The 21,943-nt window shown below is 29.0% G+C and overlaps 1 long non-coding RNA gene across 1 annotated transcript in view; it reads left to right on the plus strand.

The window, feature by feature from the left end:
• Window positions 1-299: 299 nt before the first annotated feature.
• LOC147073271 (uncharacterized) overlaps window positions 300-21,943 on the plus strand; it is a 45,259-nt gene continuing 23,615 nt past the window's right edge. The window contains exons 1-2 of the long non-coding RNA XR_015070490.1: window positions 300-387; window positions 4,572-4,681. This is a non-coding gene — a long non-coding RNA (uncharacterized LOC147073271). The remainder of the gene's footprint in view (window positions 388-4,571; window positions 4,682-21,943) is intronic.

The following is a 21,943-nucleotide window of genomic DNA, read 5'->3' on the forward strand; positions in this document are numbered from 1 at the left end:
AGACTACTAGTGAGGGCAAAGATTTGTTAATTCTATGCCAGAATTCAGCACAAGCTTCTTCAATCCTCTCGTATTATTTTCGTTAATTGTAATGTTGCAATATTCTATATACAACCAAAATTTAAATAGAACTAATCATTTTTATAAAAATATTTGTCATGTCAAATCAACAGTTGACATGCACCGTTTTTCTGGGGGCGAGCTTTCGTCACAGTGAGAAACGACGTCTAACCCGGGCGTCGTTTTTCCGCGTAGGTATATAAGCTGTAACGCTGCGAAAATTCAACCGAGTAGCTTTCCAACTGTCGAACTAGCCTGTTGAATCAACCTCACGAACATCGCTGGATTTAATTGATCGCTCCTCTCAACTACTCCTAAGTTCAACAAGTTAGTATAATATTTAATTTTACAATATGTTATATTGTTATCTTTTAATTTGTTTGTACTCTTGCAATGAATTTATAATTAATAAGTAACTTTACAAATCTTAAATATTTAGCTGTATCATAATAAAATATCAGCCAAACATTCGTTCATGTTTAATACCATATTTTTAAAGTTTACTAAGTACAATACTTATAATAATAATTATCAAAATCATTTTCGTTGCGTTAGTGACATAAGCTTTTTACGAACATAAATTTTAAACTCTTAAATCATTTAATAAACAAATAAACATGAATGCAGTATTTCAATAAAATAAAAAATATAGGCAATCAACTTTTCATAGATTATAACATGAAGTGCTGATAGGGTATTTTTTATTATATCAAAAATATTATAAATAATCTTAATTAAAAATAATATAATAAGAAATCTTGTATGTAACACAGTGAAATATAATATATACCATTTATGTAGCTAAGTAATCATTTTTATTTTGTTCAAAGATTAGTTTCGCATTATAATATCAATTAGAAGCAAAATATTAAATAATCAAATTGTGATATACATCTATTTAAAATTTGACTAATGAGTACATTTATATTATGTTAGAAATTCGTTTAATTTTAGGCACAAAATATATCATAATATGTTGCATAGGTTGTCATACAAAATCTAGATAGTGTTAGGTACGCCCACCAAAATAATTGGCTAATAAACAATAATTTAATTTAATTTACTGGTGTAAATTATAAGCTACCCATTTATATTCGAAAATTAATATATTCTGTCAGTTTAGATAAAATATATTATACGTGTGCAAAATAATCAGATTCTTTCAAATATAAAATTGAATTTACCAACGAGTTTGTAGATAAATTAAATTATGTGTCAGATAATATAAAAATACTCCATTCTAAGTGCTGATGTCTACTCAGTTTGTTTGTTTAACTAAGTTAAGTTAATCTATGACATTCAATAATAGATCTCAAGTGCTTTTAATAGATACTGCGGAAATTTTTGTACCTAATCGATTTGTTAACAGTAGCTGAATCATACACAGTACATACAGACTAGGACATGTGACAATATTCATATTTAGCAAGTAGTAACTGGGAAGCGTTGATTAAGCTAGACCAAGAATGTTAGTAGATATGCAACAAAATATCAAGGAAACTTCATAATTTATTTAGTAATGTTTTCAAAATTTTGAATGTACCTAACTACCTTTGAATACAGCTTCTTTTTCTTCATGATTGCAACATTTTCCCGTTCTAAGTAGGGACTGTTACCAAGTGCTTATTGCGTCATCAATTTCTGAGTTAATTATGTTATATTTCACTATAAAAATTTAAAGATAGGTAAAGTAAAATTTAGTAGAATATTATAAAACTGATGACACATGAGTTTTTTGAACTATTTGAAGTTTATTGTTCATTTAATTAGAAAGTTTCGAATCTAAATGTAAAATTAAAATGTAAGTAATTTATTTCTCACCTGTACATTATATGCCATATTATAATTTTATAGTTTTGACTAATGACAGAAAAACATAAATATATATAATTATTAAGCGTTGTTAAATTTTGATGAAATTAATGTTTACATATGAAAATATTTGATACTTAAACGGGCATTTTCATATTAAACATTTTGATGATAGATTCCAGTGGCGAAGGGTGAAGGTAGGGTATTATGATACGCCGTAAATAATGCACACTAAACTTTGTCAGTCATACCTACATATTTTTTTTCATTGAAATAAGACTACAATTTACAGATGGTGTTGGTTAGGTTTTAAAATTCAATTATACCTTGCAAAAACCAAGGCATAATAGATAAAATATAAATAGATAAAACATAAATAGTCAAAAAATACGCGTCTATAAAATATCTAAAATTCTGTAATTAAATCATACATAATTTTGGACATTTTTTAAATGGAATAATATTTTTTTGGCATAATGAATTAAATTATCCCGTATACTATATAACACGTATAAGATGTATTTCTAATTCAACAAAAACAAAGAAGTATAAATGAAAAAGTATGTACAAAACTATTATGGTTTGGTTTAGGCAGGGTTCAATTCATTTTTCAAAACTAACCAATACCATCTGTAAATTGTAGTCTTAGCTCAATAAAAACAAAGTTTAATGTGCACTATTTATGGCGGATCTTAACAGCCCTCCTCCACCCTTCGGTGCAGATAGATTCATAGTTGATAACATTGCAAATTAATAATATCAATAAACCATTCATTTTTGGAATGTTATTTTTTGTCAGTATTATACCTACAGTTTTCGAATAGCTAACAATTAAAAAAAAAAACAATTTACTATGAATTACTGTGAAAGATGTATATGATAAGTTCCAAATTACTGTATATAGTATAATAAATTCTTAGCTGGCCGTCGGAGCAAATTCACTTGTTGCTTACAAGACTACATTAAGTTCTACGCGGGGTCTACGCTACCTCTACGGGGCTACGGTTTTAATATTGTTATTGTTAGAGAATAGTAAAATAATTGTATGCTTATACCCCAGCTTATTTCACATTGAGTTTTTAATGTAAGTATAAATTATAGCCTTTCTTATCATTGTTTAATAAACATAACACAATTTTACCAAAACGAAGTATAATATATTACTTTTATTTTACTTGTCATTTTTAATAGAAAGACACTATAGTAATTAAAAGAAAAAAACATTATCTTGATTTTCTACCATGTATAATTTGAATACAAGTATAATATTATTTGATTCGTTTAATAAATTTATTTTTTAGTTAATAATTATTTATTAAATTTGTATAAATAGCAGTGAAGTATTTTTGAATGAGTTTATAATGAATGATATCAGTCATCATAAGTGTAATGTTTGTTTAATTAGCTCTACAATCTGGTGTAATAATAATAAAATATTTTACGAAAAATAATAATTAGCTATTACGTCAATGTTCTGGATCCGACACCCACATTGAACAAACAAAACCATTGCCTTTAGAAGGCGTTAGAAGTAGGTTCTAGGCTAATCGACTTATATCAATTTAAATGTTATGCATTTTGTTTTATTTTGACTACATATTATATTTGTACAATTAAGTTTTTAAAAATATTTTTTTACAAAGATGTAGTAAAACCAGATTGATTCTAAATAAATGAAAGTAAAACAAAATAAAAGCCACTGGTCTAGTAAGTTTCATATAAGCTGAGTAAGATGTTTGAAGAGTTTCTAAATTGGGTGCATGAAAAAATGACAAGTTTAACAAACTGGATTTTGTTTCAGCAATGTTATGGATACCACACAGCGGAAGAATAGTTTCTTCAATATATTTGGTTATTTTTTACTTATTGATGTTAACTTTGTCTGTTGAACGTTAATAATCTCTATTAATCACATCCTTTGGGAATATCCGATATGTTTTACGGAAAGAGTAGGAATCTTTAAGTTGGTCCAACCACTTATTAGATACATCGGGTCGTCCGACTTGGTCGTCCGACTTGGTCGTCACAAAGTCCAACTCTATTAGTCGTGTTTATCAGTATTGTTTTGTCTTTTTTTTAATACCATTTATTTATTAAGTAAGGTCATTTATTTTTTGTTAGTTCACCGTGTTTTTTTCTACCATGAGTATTTGTTAGAATGAATCACAGTAAAATCAGTCAAAGCACACTATAGTGCGTGTCAAACTTAGTCTTGGGTATCTGCTTCTGAGAAATTCCCAGGCAAACAAAAAATGCTGATGTTTCACAACTAAATGTCCTCGTGATACGCTCAATGAAAACCGAGTATGGTGCGGGATGGAAAAGTGTAGGAAGTTTAAATACGCTATTTTTAATGGGATCTAAAAGGAGATTGATTTTTTTTCGATAATTTTGAGTGGGAACTCTAATGTTTCTGTGTGTAATTTAATAATTCACATGTGTTGACTCATCCTTTTTCTCATTGATGCATAAAATATTTTTTATTGCTTAGGTAGCATATTTAACTCATATCTAAATTTTGAAGACTTATTGCCTTTCTCCTTTCACTCCCAGATATAAGAAGAGTTTTTTTATGAATATTACTGTTAGTCAACCTATCCTTGCACACTAGCCACCGACGAATTCGAATTTATATACAAAGATAGTCGCTCTATAAACTAGGAGCAAATTGTTAATCTTACGGTACTTTTTTTCTTCAGGTTTCGCTGCAATATTACCATGGCAAAGTCTAATACTACTCTTAGCGGAGCACTCCTCACCAGGGCTGTTGGGATGCTTCTCATCATCTGTTTGGCAGAATGTGCAGCTGGTAAGATCATATTCAACTACGTTTAAATTTATTTTTTACTGTGCCTCTCATAATCCAATTCGTAGCGTACTTGATTCTTCTAGTAGTGACTCCGGTGAAATCACAATAATGAGATTCTCTATATTAAATTGACGACGCTATCAGTTTTTGTATTTACCACTTACTGTTGTAATCCTCTTTGTCAAATAAGGAAAAATTCTACCTGCAACCAATACTTCAATATGCCTGGTTATTCTTCCTTTACATTTACTGCAATATATTCAGTTAAGACTCAAATATATGATGACGTTATTTTAGTTTAACCTTATCTATAAATATATAAATGCATGAAATAATATTATAAGATATGTTCACATCAAATAGTGCAACCCACGTCTACGTAGAATATTTTGCAACCAGAGTTGAGCATAACTTTGTGTAGGCATACTGTATGGATTTATTTTACTATTTTTTTAGAAATAGGGATTTTTAACTTAATTATACATAACAAACTACCAAATAAACTAAGCTTTAAATCTCTACAGAACAGTAAGCTTTTTTCGCTTAAGTTTTAAAAACAGCCCATCACACTTTTAATTGATTAAAAGAACAACTAAAAATTGTTTTAATAAGCAATATATTAACTATCAATATTATTTTATTATTTTAGACTCTAGCATGAAAACATAGGTGTAAGCACATGTAGATCTCTCTTGTAGCATCACCGCGGGAAGAAATATGGTTAGTCATAAGTCAGGTGTCATCCTGTTAAATAGTTAGGTAATTGATGAACAGGTATAAATTGCAACTCACAGGTTCTCAGTGCCGTCGGACGGTATAATATGTATTTTACGAACAAACAAAAACAGATTCAACGACAACAATCCAAAGCTTTTAACTTTTAATTTACATTCGCTGATGATGAATAGTATAGTTTTAATAATTATTAATCACCATTATAATTATTATTGACTTTAAGTATTCTTCAGTGCTTCCAGTTTCAGTTTTTCAGTTTAATTTCAAAACTAATCAAATATAAAATGTTCGTTAAAATTTTCTCTTGTTGAAAAAAACGCAACTATGTATATTTAGTAGTTTAAAAATTAACTTGTAATTATTCATGATGAACACTTTGTGTGGAAACATCACTGTAAAATGCAAAATATTTGCAAAGTTTTGAGGCATATCAAACGCCTATGGAATAAATCAGAATACTGATCTTTTGAAAGATTTGAATATAAGGTAAATGTTTATTTGTATTTTTCTATTAGTTATCAAATGTGGAGAGGCTTTTTAATTAAATAAAAATATTTAACAAATCAAAGGAAACAAACTCATCGTAGCCTTTAGCCATTTCTATATGTTGCTATTTTGTTTTTTGATTCATTCACAATTTAGATCGCTAACATATTATTAATTGAAACGTGATCAAAAAATATTCTCCTTTGCAAAAATGAGCGTAATTCTGCAGTCGGAGTTAAATGCAAGTCTGTCAAAGTGGCAAGTTTGATCGAAAACTATACAGTGAATTTCAAATATATTACATAAAAATTTACAACATAAAACCCGAAAAAGAAATCATTACAATCATAAGAGTAATGAGTATCACGAAAACAAATTTTACATATAGATAATTCGCTGTTCAATTCTTTATTGATTTTTTCCGAGTCAACCAGAATTCGAAAACCAATATGTCTGAACCAAACTTCCAGAATTCAATCAATATTTAAATCTAAGAGCAAAACCAATTTCAATAATATATTGCGTTGTACTTCTTAATTGTTCACAGTACACCGGTTGAGAAACTCCGTTACACATATTAAGTAACTCGTATTTATTTTGATTGACATCTCCCTTTCACATTTAAGGTGACATTTCATTTTTCTGATTTATCACTCTGCGCAATAAACATTTTATTAAAGTCTTAACATTACATACATACAGCATAACATATTTTCTTCCATTACGTACGTATATTTTCTTGAAATATTACATAGATTACTTTTTAAATCGTTGTAACAAACATAATTTAATACCACCATGAAGAAATGAAATACAAATTATATTGTAAACAGTTTTATTTGCTACTAAATGTACAACCATTACAAACAGTACAATTTATGCTGTAAAATATATTATATATTTTACAGTTGATATATTTTTTACATACTGACAACTTAGCTATTTTTCTTTTATTTTTTTGGCGTAGTGACATAGTAAAAACAGTAAAACAAGCTCAAAATTACCTAGATTTTACTCTTGTCGATATTATAATATTGTAATCTCATCGAGAAACAAACCCAGAGTCACTGGAAGAGAATCCAGTGCCAAACGTTTTAAACTACTTATATGATGCTCATCACAACAGTACATTATTTTGTAGTGCTATACCTATTATGCAGTATTACAATTTTACCCAAATTGTTTTGAGTATTAATTGTATATAATATTATTTTATTTCCATAATATTATCTTTGGAATGTTTTTGATGTTTTAAAAGCAACAAATTTATTTTATCGAAAAGCATAGTAAATAATATCATTTTTGTATTTATTTATTACTCAAAGTTTAATGGTTTAGGATTACAAAGCTATCGTTCAAGTTATCTACTTTTATAAAATATGATGAGGTGTAAAATTAAATTTAATAATAATAATTACAAGATAAAAAGAACTTTTTATATAGAACGTTGAAATTTTTTGTTGAATCATAAATAAACTTGACTTGACTAGCTTAAAACGATCAAAAAAATTGTACTTGATAGAAATAATACTGAAATGTCATGTTGACAATATTTCATATTGATTTCCATAGTAACGCACGTATATATTAATAATTTAGTTACTAGGACCCCAGGCAACCAATAATGGTGTCGAAATAGCTTTTCATACAAAACAGAAATAACTGAAAATGAATTCAATTCTACTTAAAGATGGCTAGAAGAATTACAAAAATGCATTGGCATCGTGTTCTGATATATTCTAAAAGTTTCAAATGTCTAGCTAGTCGGCAAGTTAGTTAAAAATCGATTGCAATATTTGTACCGGACAAATAACCACCGGACAAATAAGAATATGAGCTAAGAAAAACGTTGTAAAATAGCATTGAAGTTTTTTTTTAAATTATAAAATAATTGGTATAATTAAAAGTAAGGACATTAAGTAACGGAACCATCTCAAAACTGAGATTTTCGAAGCGTGACTTTGTGGTATTCTTTTTGGCGTCAGGATAGTTATTGCAGATGAAAGATTGTAGTAGTTGTTGGTGATGATGGAGGAGGCGCGAATTTATTTACTGTTTTAAATAACCACAAGTGTACAATCGATGCAATATAATAACGGCAATTCGGTGCGATTTGTCTTTAACGGAGACCTATAATCGAGTGAGATGTCCAATCAATTCTGATTCGCTATTTATTGACCGACGCACCATGAAATAATACCTCTATCGACGTGTGATGAATATTTTTTTAAACTGGTCACATTACCAATGAGAAAATTTTAAGACGTATTCATAATTGTTACGTATATAATATTTTCCGCAATCTGAAAATCAATCCGCAATCTCACAGCAGAAAAAATTGGCGAGCATTGCTATTATAGGCATACATAAAAAGAGGGTTTTCTAGCTTTGCAACCTCCATGAGTGTCCAATGTACAAAGCGTTCACGATATGAGTAAATGAAGCTATTATTGTGTCACTACTGTGGTGTTCGATGTTTGGGTTGAAGATGATGATGATGAAGTCGAAGATGTAACAGGAGCGAGTTTTTATTAGCAGCGTAACGATTGGTACAATAGTATAAATACAATGGCAGTACATATAATCTACTGAGATACTCGTAGTTACGAGCCAGGTATGATTATATATATTATTCGGCCTGCTGATCCAGCTAACAGTTGTTTACTGGAATATGATTCGCTGGGAATGGTAGAATAATTTGATACATTCAAAATAGATATCTGATCACTAATATACTACCGCTACACTATCTATGAAAATGTAGTGTATTTTTTTGCCAGCCTTTGATACAAGATAACTCTAAGATAAAATTAAGAAAAAGTAGTTTGAATTTAACTGATTTTTTTTTCAATCCCACTGTCTTAATTATTATAAAAAATATTCAAAATAATTGCCTTTAGGATTCGAGATGGTACTTTAAAACAATATGAATTTTAACATTTTCAAGCTAACACAATTATTATTTTTTAATTTTAAATCAATTATTGAAACGATAAACAATAGCGGATACAATAATAATCTGATACCAATAGAAAATTTTAAACTTTCTATTCAAAATATTTCAATAGGAATATTTTTCATAGAACGGTTCACAATACAATAAAACTGTTTCGTAGGCTAATAAGTATTAAAGACTATTCGGACAATGGGTTTTGGTGAAATCCGATTAATATGAAATCTTTAAACGGCCGAATAAATGTTTTTTTCTTCTGCGAAATCTGTATCAATCTATTGTTTCAATTGTATTATACTTTGAAAGAGAATAAATCTGCATTTTATTCAATAAATTCATAATATAATAACACCTCCTTCGCGTAGATATTATTTATTATTCCGTTCTTATGTCCAATCATTAGGCATTATTATATTATTTAAATCGGATCAGTTAACTTCATTTACCGTGTGGCTGAGAATTCTTCATGAATAAAATAATAATATAATTTTAAATTCTTCTGCAATGAGGAAAATATTTTTTTATCGAATAAATTATCTATTCGCGCCGGCTATTGACGTACCTATATCAGACTATCCTATGCTGACATCCTGAGTTTTTCTGACATCTCGCTTTATTCGTCACTATCAAACATATCTCTTTTCTAATTCAGAATTAGAAGTATCCCAACCTCGATTACTAGCAAGCTTCAGGAATCTCTCCAAATTTTAGTCTTACGTACTTGCACATGTTAATAATTTTATAAATATTTTTTTTTATTTAACAAAAAAATTCACAGTATTTAAGAATGTAACATTCTTTATTGAACATTCATATTAAATTAAGGCTATACCTCAGCTGAGGCATGGTCTAAAAAGATCGTGACTAGGCGATGCGCGGATTGTGCAAATGACGCGTGCCGAACGAAATATAATTTGTCATATAAATCCAACATGCGTCAATTTAATATTATGTTTATTGTTATATTACTAATAATAATAGTATATTCATTGACATGTTTTCTTTTTTAACTACATACGTAAAGTTTTTTAGTCATCTTTACACGATTTAAAAATATTTTCATCTGACGCCATGACAAAACAAATCGACGTGCAGACACCTCGACTGTCGGTCTCCGAATGGCATCGCGGCCAAAATTTTGTTGCACATACAGTTGAAAATTCACTTATGTACGCTCATAAATAGCTTTATACAAACCACAAAAAGCTGTCGTCAATATTAGTGAAATTTAAGAGTTGCTTCAGTTTCATAACAATTAATTAATTTCTTCGTAATTATATACTTAGTATGCAGGTGGCCGAATTGGTAAAGCATATTAGTCTGAATCCAATGGATAAGGGTTTGAGTCTTGTCTGCCACCATATTTCTTTCAAGATTTCTTCTAATGCTTCTGAGGTTTTTTCGGTTTATATATTATTGATGGCTCCTAGAAAAACCGATATAAGTCTGAAAATAGTGATTTAACTTTTATTAGCTTCTATAATACTTAATTTTTTGTGAATATCCTGTATAAAATTTAGATCTCCAGAATTCATCCATTAAGTATGTTCAATAAAATAAATAACGTTACATTGTAGTATTTTGTCGAATAAAAAAAAATGTTATTTAATATTGTCCTCTATATTCTTTTTTATCCATTAATGAACATCAGTTATGATTTTGGAAATTTAATCAGCCATAAATATTTTCTTGGTGAAAATACTAAATATAAATAGATTTTCCGCACCTTCTGTAGAAATATTTATTGACTTTCCAACCTAGATATATTTTGTTCACTTTAACAGGGTCACCTCTTGCAAGATGTGGTACTTGTGCCACATATGAATGGTTTTGAAAACGAAGCGAGTAAGGACCCTCTTCTAGTCTATATTTATCACCTTTTGCTGTGTAGTAAATATTTTTGCTAGTAAAGGTATTACCATTCCTATTCCACTTAACTCCTATTAACAACAAGATACTCTTGTTATGGTATAAATACCAAAACAGCTATGTACTTAACTTTTAAGCAATTTCCAAGATTATAATTTAACTTATATTTAAATTTGACATTAAATGTTTTATTGTCAACTTAATCCAGATGGTTTTGCATCTCGCTCTTATTGCCTAAAACTATATCTACATATTATTATTATAATATAATGTTATGTAACAGTAGCTTTATACATATATAATCTATATAATTTACCATGTGAAATAACCTCCCATAAATTGTATATAATATAATTACATGTTTATCTTTTTTTACAATCTAATTGAGTTCATCAATACAGTTTTCGCATGTTATTTTGTGGTCTGTTAATCGTTACTCTAATCCAGAATCTTTTGTACGCCCTATTGAATAGATAAGGAAATGATAACGAATTATTGACCTCACATCCTAAATTACTGTGTAACTATAATAATGATCTTTCGTTCATTCGTAGATTCAAAACAAGTTTTTTATTTCAAATACGAAAATATTGTAGTCACATTTTTCGACTTAAAATATTGTAAGTATTCAGTATCAAAGCCGTGCGTGGCGGGTTCGAATCTGCGGCTGGCTAAAAAATCGTGTTCACGTCTATTCTAATTTTTTTTTTTTTGAATGACCTCTGAAATGAGCACGAAACGTCCAACGAAATTATTCAGTGCAAGGACCCAATGGGTAGAGTTTATGGTTAACAATTATCTCTCATAAAAGTATGTTAATATGTTCGAACTAAGATTAAATGTAGTAATTTTTCATTCATATCTCTGTGCTTCATTATCTCATGAGTACTTTTAACTTAAAGTCATTTAAACTCAGTCAAAGCACACTCGTGCGTAGCGACCACAGTTCTGGGTAACTATATTCGAGACGTTTCTGAAATATGTTGTTTATGATAATAAAAATATTTAATAGTAACTTTTTTTTTTCGACCGTGTTCGACCCTAATAGGATCATATGGGCCTCCACAGAGTAGAGGTTTGTATTAAAAGATTTTGTTTTTTAGGAGAAATGGATATCAGCCACTTACTTAACCTATTATGTCCATACCCTGACTCACACACTGTCAAATTAGAAAAATTGGTAAGGTGTATAAAATGTAAATAGTTTGAATGATAGTAAAAGAAGTTTAATAATTGTAGTGCACAATTATCAAACATAGAGTGCCAACTAATTCAATCAATAAAACATGAAATATTTAGTACTATTAATCTCACAGCTTATAAGATTCGGCTTTCTGCCAACTTAACCCCGTGTAAAGAATGCTTTATAATTCATTTATCTACTTCAAATAAAATGTCATTTGCAAACTCGTTGAAATATTAAATTATAATTTTTTGGGCGCCTTAAAATGTGTGTGTATTTACAAATTAAATATAACAGTATAAAAATAAGAACACAGCTAATCGTTAAAAGTGTCATTTAATTACACACAAACAACTTACATTGAAATTTAAAATGATACGGAAACATATTAAAATTCTAATACAAATTTGAGTAGCGTTCACTTGGTACAGTACATTTGAGCATTTCTTGTAAGATGGTAATTAATTACTTAGCTTTTAAGTGTGATGGCTGGAACTTCATCTTGGCTGGAATTATGAACTGCGAATCCTTTTTCCTGTCCGAAAGGAAGTAACTACAAATGGCGTTGAAACTGTATCTAATTGTTAATCGAAGACGTCCAATCTGCACTGAAACTAATCTTGGAGTGAAGATCTTCTGGGCGGAAATAAGTTATTTGTACACAAGACGCTTTCAAAAAGGCGGGAAGAAACCCCATTGGCTCATTTTTTAACCGTCATTGTTTTAGAAACAAGGTTGACACATACTTTTAACAAGGTTGTGCCAAATTTATTGTTAATTAAATTAACATTATTTATTTAAATATCTGCGTTTGAAAAGTAGACATGTCACGTGAAATGTAATATGACAATACCCTCGTTCCGCAATAGATGAAAAAATCTGGAACTCCTCCCCAGGGTGTCCAATGTCAGTCGACAGTAGTCGCAGGCACCTCATGTGGAAGCAGTATCCAACAGATTGTTAGAATAATGTAGTGGCTCAGCATAGTTTTGTCCATCAAAGGAAGGTAGTGTTGTCCTTCAAAAGAAGATCATTTTGTACATCGGAGAAGATTGTGTCGTACATCGGAGAAGATCGTGTCATCCTTCAGGTCTTCGCTTTTCATTCTTGTTTAGAACTAGCTAAGGTTTCACTTTCTTTCCTTCAATAGGAACTATCTACACTTGCACTGAACTTGAAATTATATTTATTCTTCTCGTCGTCGAAAAAGTTGTTTAAAAATTAAATATTATACTCTATGTACCATACCAATCGAAGAAAACAGATATACAATTATAATTAAAAATCACATTTAAATCAGGTAATAAAAATGTACATGCAAGTACACACAAAATTTTTTAAAATAGGGTAAAATTTAGAGGAAAATTGTAAATATAGTTAATTATGCAAAAATTTGAAAAAGAAACAATCTTAAACATTTTTCTTTTATAACAAAAGCGGAATACTTATTGTTAATCAGTCATTTTAGGTGATAACATATCATAGTAAACATAGTATTATAATAAAAAATTGTGGAAAGTTACGGTAGTACTTTTGGAAGGTACGCCAACAAATTTGAACAAGAGATCCACAATCTTTTACTTAAATTACAGAAATTTATTTATATATAAATAGTGATAACATTTTTTGGATAGTTAGAATTCCATTATCATTAGTAATATTTGGTTGTTATAACAAAATTGTGGCGATTTACGGTAGTTCTATGAAAAGAACGCCTAAAAATTGAAAAAAAGCGCCACAATCTTATCAAACAATACCTTTTTGAGTTATAATTATAATTACCACGATATTCCATTTAAATATCGGTAATAAAATCAAGAAATAATAGTTATTTAATACTATTTGAACATTGGTAATAAAATATAGAAATACTATTTAATACCATTTAAATATCATCATTTAAATACTGGTAATAAAATTCAATAGACAATAGTTGCTTCCATTTAGATCATTCAAATAATGGAAATAAAAATAAAAGATTTAGAGATTAAGTTGCTTCCATGCTATACCATTATAATATATATTATTGACAATAAGAACAAAAAATTTCAATAACTTTATACAATCCAAGTTATATTGGATGAAAAGAAAATTTAAATTTATAGAATTATACTATAAATTATTATTAAAGAGACATTTAAGTTTTACAATCATTCTTGTTGCATTGTAATTTAATTTAATAAGAAGTGATTTTACTTTTAACCATATTAATTTACAGGTTAAATATCATCATATCACAATTTGTAAGAAGAAAAATTATACAAAAATTAATTATTATGCACAATTAAGAGAAATCAATATGTTTACATTCATATTGATTAAGTATTTATTTGAAAACAACTGCGAATCAACGTGTAAAATATGACTATTCATTATGAATATACATTTATTAGAGAAAAAAGCACGATAAAATTCAACAGGGTTAATTCAATAGAAATTCTGAGAAAGGTACCAAACATATGGGTCTGAGAAGATTAAGCAAGTACTAAACTGATACTCCCTTCGCTCCAGGTCCCAGAAGGCAATTACAGGCTACAAAAAGAATACAATCCAGCACTAACTTGTAATTTATAAACATTTACACTTGTAAAATATTTAAAGAGAAAAAATATATTCGAAAATATGAAAAAAAAGAACGCCCATATATTTAGTGATAGGAATAACTCGACTTAGGGCTTTCAACTCGACGGTATATACTAACTTACCATTTAGCAAGCAGTCCGTACATTTATAATTAATAGTTAACATAGCAACAAAATATTTAGATGAGTTTGTGGTCTTTTGTGTCATTTACCGGGATTAACGCAATGAATGGTTCAGTTACTCTCAATAGCATCGAACAACATTTCCTAAACGATTAGACATACTACGACTAATAAAACTATCATGATATTCGCATGATAAACAAAACAAAACCTTCACCGAGGTTATTATACATACAAAAATTAATCAATATTAATGTCATCATTTGCTCTAATTGACTCGGACACAACTAATAATTACGGCTCGTGCTTCAAAATTACACTAATTCCTCATACCATCAGCAAACCGCTGCTTTCATTCGTCATCAATTTTTCTCCACCGGTCACTAGCCGTGCCAAGATCAATCGAAACAAAGAGAGATCTCAAAGTCTTTCATATTCTTCTTCCTGATTCAACTGCCTATTACTAATTTTTCTTAACCTAAGTCGTTGAATCAATCAGAATGTATAATTGACAAAGAAACTAAAAAAAGAAAGCTATGAAAATATCATCTGAACCCACAAAAACAATCAAAAACATTACATTAAACGTCAGAAGTTAATTTGTAATTAAGTTTTTGAATTCCACCAGCGAAATTCGAAGCAACAAACACTTTATCATGTTGTTACCTCTTTGCAAAGAACGAATTTAGTGACACAAAATAAGAAGCATTCGAGCCTCCACCATGCCTTTTTACAATAAAAACATTTCGAGTAAGAACTTAATTTAGTGACCAATTCCCAGGCTTGTTTCCTATTCTGAGCTCGAAAAAATAGCATACCGTGAGATCACGTAATATATGCCCCATTGAGTAAAGAATCCCCTCTCTATGTGCGCAACTCAATGGTAAGAAATAGAATCGTTGCAACCTAATAAAATTTTCGCGATTTCATAAGCCAACAAACAATCCATAGAAAATACACGAAGGCGCTGGCCAACATAAATTACACCAGTCTATCCGACATGCCGAGCTACAGAAGAGAAATTGTATAACCTCGTTCAATAAGGTTAAATAACTAGAAATTATCACCATGAACAAGAAAAAAAAGAGAAAATTAAATACCTTTGAATCTAGGTGACCGCGTCAAACTCTATACTCCCAAAAAAAAAAAAAAAACTTTTAGCAGTATTAAAAAATATTAAGAAAATTAACCCATAAGCAAAATTAAACCTTTCTCTCAGAATATAATGTAAGTTATAGAAATAATCCAAACAATATTAGGATTATAACAGTATTGTTAATACAAAACAAAAAAATTGACAATCATACTTGTCAGAATCCACGCAGAAAACCTCTCAACAACTACAACCAAGCAATTAAAACCGATACCTGTCAATATACTGAAATACATTATTTTATAAGTGTTTTTTATACATTCATTAAGCAAAGTATACCATTTTTTAGGACAACAATTTGTATCAGGTTGCAATTCCATAGTCGAAGCGCCGGAAAGCTGCTGCGTTGAATTCCACAAGTAGACTGTACTTCATTCATAGTACTTCGGGATCGACATTATCAACCTTGAATAAAAAAACAAAAATATGTAGTTTAAAACAGTTTAAACAATTTACATAGAAGATTTATTTAATTAGAGTTAAACAATATTAAGAAGTTTCTATAATATATTGAATAACGGAGAAATGATAAGGTAATTGTTGCAAAAGCGCAACGATTATTACAACAAGAATGATAGTTTTGTTTTATAGACAGACTTTTAGTCTTTGACATCAATACATACACAAAGAATTGTTAGTAATACAAAATTACTTGTATTATCAATGAATCTAAAAATAAGTGTCTATACAATGTATAGAGTTACCCCTTTTGTTGAATAGAAAGGAATAAATAACTTTCTTATTAAAAAATAAAGTAAGTTCGTTTAATTTAAATAGTTTAAATCATTAATTAATGTATTCAATCATTAATTCTTTAGAGTTAAATTAACAATTAAATACTTTTTTTAATATCTTTTATGTGGAATTTTCCAAGTGGTTTTAAATTCATATCTCCCAGAATATACATTACAGGTGAAATCTTTTTAAGTACTATATTTTTAACAAAGCGAGGTGCCAATTTCGACGAAAAGAAATCTATAGCGCTCGATTGAATGAAGTTTTTACGGTAAACAATGTCACCAGTATTATATTGAACAGATTTCTTTCTTAAATTGTAACGTTTTGCATCGTTATTGAAATTATTAAATAATTGCTCCTGAACAATATCAAAAATAATAGGAAGTTCTATTAATTTATTTCTGAAGTTATTATAATCAATAGAAATAGGTTGAGCAGAATTTAAATTATCAGGAATTTGATGTGGAAAATGAAATCTTCCATCAAGAATGATTTCTCTACCGTGCATAAGAAAAAATGGTGTATATTTAGTTGCTAAATTGACAGTAGCGTTAAGTGCTGTTTGAACATGAAGTAAATTATCTGCCCATAAACGTTGATTCTTACCTACGAGAATGGCTAATAATGTATTAATAGATTGATTATACCTCTCCACTGTGTTACTTTGTGGTGAATAGTACGCGTTTAGAAAAAGTTTGGGAACATGAAATTTTAATAGAAAACTCTTAAATTCTTTGGAAATGAATTGTCGTCCATTATCGGTGATTATTGTATGGGGTACGCCATATTTTAAAAATACTTCAGATTCTAAAAAATTAATTATAGGTTTTGAAGTAGCCTTTTTCAAAGCTTTTAGCCATACAAATTTTGAAAAAACGTCTACGATTGAAAGAATAAACGTAGAACCATTAATTGCCTTTGGAAAAGGTCCAATCAAATCTATGGAAATTGTTTGTAACGGGCGATCTACTACTTTTGGGTTTGACATTAATCCTGAAGGAGCAGAAGTACAATGCTTGTATTCTTTACAAATTTTACATTTATTAATAAAATTGCATATGTCGCGGAACATACTTGGCCAATAATAATACAACGAAATTCTTTTGAATGTTTTATACATTCCTAAATGCGCGAAATTTACGTCAGTATGGATATCATTTATAATTTTAATTCTCTCAGTTAATTTTACACACTCCTTCCAATTATTGTCATTAAATGGTAGATCACTCGCTTGAAATCTAAATAACTTATCATTCACAATTTTGTAACGATGAAATTTAATAGTACCGTCACGACAACCTTGATAAGTGGAGTCAAACCAGGGGTCTGTAACACTATCAGGATTATTAGTTAACGCTGAAATTTCCTGAATATTTATTCGGGACAAAACATCAGGTACCATATTTAACTTACCGGGTCTATGTTTAATGTCAAAATCTAATTGTAAGAGCGTCGTATTTCACAAGACAAAAAAATGCGTAAATATTAACGAAGTCGTCAACAAAAAATTTATTACGTTCAAGTCTCGGCGTTTTTTTATCGCGTGAGAAAGAATGACTAGGTAATTATAAGAATGAACAGAAAGAACTATAGTCTTATTGAATATTATGAAATATAATATAGATTTATTTAATTATAGTACTCACCGTGAAATTTCTTGAATAAAACAACAAAATTGACTATGCAAATTGTAGGGTTTTGTAAGAAGGCACAAACTGAACTGGATTCATAACTAAAATGGCGTATGCTTTTATAATTATAATATTACTAATCATAGTAATTTTAGTTCAGAAAATGGCTACCTCCTTATTAACGGAAATAGCTTTAAAATTTTAATGGCAGCTATGAAAGATTACCATAAATTTAGTAATTATATCATATTTAATAATAATACTAAAATAGTTGAAAATTAACTAATTCTTATCGAATTTGACAAATTTGAATCAATTTAACAACCAGCTAACATTTAAATCAATTTACTTCATACTTTTCATGTTTTAATGAAAAGTATGTAGCAAAACAAACTTTATAATAAGTTTTTATAAAGTAGGTAGGTATGCATTGAATGTCAAAAAACGTAAAAGAAATACGAATCACATAAAATTCATGCAATAGGTAATATACAATAATAAGCAAATTGTCAACATAAATGAAATATAGCATGGAATATAATATAAAATATAATACAATATAATAGGTAATAATTAATTCAAAAGTATTGCACCAAGTAACACATCTCAAAGTTTAAAAGTCGAAACAAATTTACAGTGACATTCTATGAAATGAAAAAAAAACTCTCCCCACACAAGATCAAGTCAACAAAAACACAATATTTCTTAGTTCATTTTATTACATCGTAAACTAAAAAAATCGCACCACGCATTGGTAGCGTCAATTGTCAAATTAGAAAATTGGGAAAAGGTATAAAATAGTATTATCGTAAAAGAAGTTTAATAATTGTAGTGCACAATTATCAAACATAGAGTGCCAACTAATTCAATCAATAAAACATGAAATATTTAGTACTATTAATCTCACAGCTTATAAGATTCGGCTTTCTGCCAACTTAACCCCGTGTAAAGAATGCTTTATAATTCATTTATCTACTTCAAATAAAATGTCATTTGCAAACTCGTTGAAATATTAAATTATAATTTTTTGGGCGCCTTAAAATGTGTGTGTATTTACAAATTAAATATAACAGTATAAAAATAAGAACACAGCTAATCGTTAAAAGTGTCATTTAATTACACACAAACAACTTACATTGAAATTTAAAATGATACGGAAACATATTAAAATTCTAATACAAATTTGAGTAGCGTTCACTTGGTACAGTACATTTGAGCATTTCTTGTAAGATGGTAATTAATTACTTAGCTTTTAAGTGTGATGGCTGGAACTTCATCTTGGCTGGAATTATGAACTGCGAATCCTTTTTCCTGTCCGAAAGGAAGTAACTACAAATGGCGTTGAAACTGTATCTAATTGTTAATCGAAGACGTCCAATCTGCACTGAAACTAATCTTGGAGTGAAGATCTTCTGGGCGGAAATAAGTTATTTGTACACAAGACGCTTTCAAAAAGGCGGGAAGAAACCCCATTGGCTCATTTTTTAACCGTCATTGTTTTAGAAACAAGGTTGACACATACTTTTAACAAGGTTGTGCCAAATTTATTGTTAATTAAATTAACATTATTTATTTAAATATCTGCGTTTGAAAAGTAGACATGTCACGTGAAATGTAACATGACAACACAAAATTGAAAAACAATATGTGTACTTGCCAGACCCAGGATTTGAACCTGAGACCCACGGCGTGATAGTCCAACGCTTAAGCCGCGCGGCCACCGTGGGTATCAAATAGTAACTTGGGTACCTCAATATAAAAAGGTACAATAAAGTTTTTCTCAACCAAAGATATTTATTGGGTTTCGCGCCCATGCACATCCGAGAGATGCAGGTTCGATCCTGTGGGGTGTCTTATTTTTATCAAAAAAAAAGATTTTTTCAATTGGTTATAATATATTTTCTCATAAATATTTTCAAAATTATGTATGTTCAATAATTAGAATGTTACATTCCTAAATCTTGTGAATTATTTGTTGAATAAAAAAATAGTAAATAAAAAATATTTAACTTTATATGTACTGTCGCCATCATGACAAAACTGATGAACTAATGCATTATTATGGTCAAGATATATTTTTGGCCTAAACATGCCGAGCTAAATTTTATGATTTGTAAACATCCCGCCATTTGCACATAGTTAAATACAAAAATACAGAGAGAGGTGTCAGAGACGCAAACGTTCGTGGACTAGCGAGAGGTACCTGATCAAACCTTTTCTCAGTCAGTCGACATTTTACCGCACTTGAAATATTCGATATTTTAAAATGTAAAGTCATGAATTTTTTTGTTTTCTTTGAAGAACATTTTAAGTTTATGTAATACCATCTCTGTAATTGTTTCTGAAAGAATGTAAAAGCTATACCTAAAAAATGTTGCGACCGCCTGAGAAATTATTTTTCTTTCCAAACACACTATTTCCTCGAAATTAAATCATGACGAAGAGTTTTTTGACGTCTATTAGAAAATGACGTTAAGGTCTGGTTACAATACATAAGAAATAACATGAACGTTTTGTAAAAAAACATTCTGCAATATTTTAGTATTAATTATTAAGTTGGTAAAAATAGAAAAATTATTAATACCTATTTATGATGAAATTTAAAATAAAAGCCGCTTTTAATGTCTTGTTTTGGTTACGTCTTATCTACGTACTATTTTTAGAAGTTGTCGTAATTGTTAATCTAAATGATGATATTTTTATAGTATTAAAAGACTAATTTTAAATTTGTAACATGAATACAAGGTATTTCTCAGTACAGGCTTGGCACATTGGCAAATATTAAATATACCTTATTCGCCGGACGTCGGTTATGATTAATATGTCGGTTATGATGATTAGTAATATCGTTTACCTTAATTTATCACAAACTGATTCTATCCTGATTGGCGTAGTATCTCAGTTAAAACGTTTTTATAAAAAAATATTCGCATGTTCATGGCGATAGCTTAAAGGCGAGAGGACTCATCATAAAAGTTAGAAATGTAAGTTCGACTCCCTCTAAATTCCAATTTTTTGGATGATATTTTTTATATTACGTATGTTTCTGTAGTTTTTCAAAATTGTGTTTTTTTTACATAATATTTTATTGAGATATATTATGAATACATATTATGAAACAATACAATAAGGGTTAAAAGAAAACGTAACACATTTTTTATATATTATTATTATATTTTAAGACAACTGAAAGATACATACTAAATTTATTATGTACGCACGAAAAAAATCATAAGATTTCCATAAAATGCATCTTTATTTTTTAAATATTGCGTTTCAGCCTCGCCATTGTACAAAAATACTATAAAAACAAAATCAATAATTATTTATCCTTTTATGCTACTAACTGATCCTCTCGGTTAAATTTTATTAAGCATGGCTAGTTGTAAGCTACTCCGATAAATAGAAGAAAGAATACAATATTACAAACATTCATAAACTTACACAATGACTAAAGAAATTGAATATTTTCAATTCAAAATTATTTAAATGCAATTGTGGACTCGATTGGGGTGTTTTTTGTTATGAACTAATTAGACCGAATTGTAAGGTAAATAAAACAGTAACGAAGATTCAATATAAACCATTGTATTCCAGTGCGCAAGGTACTGGCCTTTCATCCAAGAGACCCGGGTTTGATTCCCTGTGAGGTCACAATACCTATATTTTCCCAAAGTCTGATTGTTCCACTTATTTTATTGTGATTTTTTTGGTCATAAATAAATTGTATATTATTTTTGTATTGTAGTTAATATTAATTTGAAATTAATTAAGCGAGACTAACACAATATTAAATTTCCGTCAAAGGA

This window comes from Rhyacophila brunnea, unplaced genomic scaffold (assembly GCF_057557595.1).
Source record: "Rhyacophila brunnea isolate RB1 unplaced genomic scaffold, BYU_Rbru_1.0 scaffold_18, whole genome shotgun sequence".
NCBI classification, from domain to species: domain Eukaryota; kingdom Metazoa; phylum Arthropoda; class Insecta; order Trichoptera; family Rhyacophilidae; genus Rhyacophila; species Rhyacophila brunnea.